The following is a 1,654-nucleotide window of genomic DNA, read 5'->3' on the forward strand; positions in this document are numbered from 1 at the left end:
TTTGGAAGATTTGCATCAGCTCTTCCCCTTGCCTTTCAACAAACACTCTGACTCTGTACTTCTAGCTTCATTGCACTCCAGTTTTCTCACAATGGGACTACTGATGTTCTTACTGTCTCTAAGTCAGGAGACAAGGTCACTGCAGATAATCTGTCTGAATTGTCAATCAGGAGAGCTTCTGTCTCGAATGGTGAAGGTAAGGGAAGGAAAGATGATGATACTACATCTGGGATGAAAGCTGGAAACAGAGTGGCAATTTTTTGGGATCGTGAAAAAGATAAGAAAGTTCCACAACCAGAAGACTCTGATGGTGGAGGATGAAGACGACGACTCAGAGTCTAACGGAGAGGAGCTCGATGAAATTCCTGTCCAGGAATCTCGCTCCAATGCAGTTTACAACTCCATCGTCCTCCATGAAAAGCTTAAAGAGATCAGCTGGCCTGGTGACTTAGACTGGTTGCAAACTCTAACAATCACATACAGTGAGCCTGGTGACATCGATGTTAACAGCGACTTAGTCTGATGGTGGAGGAGGTCCTGGTTGCGAGGCCGGATCATCCACAGATCGCACCAGGATGTCCATCACAAATGGCCTTCGTCGCACCTCGACGTTAACGAGGACCTAGTTTGATGGTGGAGGAGGTCCTGGTTGCGAGGCCGGATCATCCACAGATCGCACCAGGATGTCCATCACAAATGGCCTTCGTCGCACCTCGAAGGACATCATGGACGATTTCCAGACCCTCCACAAGAAGATGATGTCTCAGTATAAGGACACCATTGCAAGACAGTATTTCACAGTCACAGGCAAAGAGGCCGACGATGCCACCATTGAGCGCATGATCAACACCGGTGAGAGCAAGACCTTCTTGCAGAAGGCCATCCAGGAGCAAGGGAAAGGGCAAATCATTGAGACAATTAAGGAGATCCAAGAGAGGCACGAGACCGTGAAGGAGATTGAGAAGAATCTGATGGATCTGCATCAGATCTTCCTGGACATGGCGGCCCTGGTCGAGGCACAAGGTGAGCAGCTGAACAATATCGAGGCCGCGGTGCAGAACGCCTCATCCTTCATCGACAAAAGCAACAAGAAACTCGAAGAGCGTGGCTAGCTTGGCAGGAAATAACAGCAGATGCACGACACACAGTCCACTGTCACATGTACAATCGAAAGAGGCTCTTGCATCAGCATCCAAAGCCAGAAGGCTTTCCTTTATGAGGCGAGCTTCTATGAAGGCAGATACTCTGGTCTCAAGGAGCAGGCACAGCAGAAGAAGCAGAACATTGAGTCGGTGAAGAAATGGAGGAAGATGAGACAGGACAGCAATTTTGCTTTCTCTTCACCAAAATACCTCCAGCCATAGTTGTGTAAACTCCCAAGAAAGCTGCCATTAATGCTTCTGCATGCAGTCCTTGTGGTCCAGAGATGTTGTGTAAACTCCCAAGAAAGCTGCCATTAATGCTTCTGCATGCAGTATGCCTTCAACTCCAGTTACATAGAAATGATGCCTGTAATTAGATCTTCCATGAAAATGACCTCCCCAGCCAGATCATAATCATGAAAATGATGGAATTAAAGCATGCCTTGGATCAAAGCAAGGCTCTGATACCAATGTAATGAAAGGTCCTAGACTACCATAAAATCTAACTATGG

At 47.3% G+C, this 1,654-nt stretch overlaps 1 pseudogene; it reads left to right on the plus strand.

Annotated features, from left to right (window-relative positions):
- Nucleotides 1-307: 307 nt before the first annotated feature.
- On the plus strand, nt 308-1,112 carry LOC148025846 (syntaxin-125 pseudogene; annotated as a pseudogene).
- The last annotated feature ends 542 nt before the right edge of the window (nt 1,113-1,654 follow it).

This window comes from Lygodium microphyllum, chromosome 14, assembly GCF_053477565.2.
Source record: "Lygodium microphyllum isolate KBCC chromosome 14, Lygodium_microphyllum_v1.1.10, whole genome shotgun sequence".
Taxonomy (NCBI): Eukaryota; Viridiplantae; Streptophyta; class Polypodiopsida; order Schizaeales; family Lygodiaceae; genus Lygodium; species Lygodium microphyllum.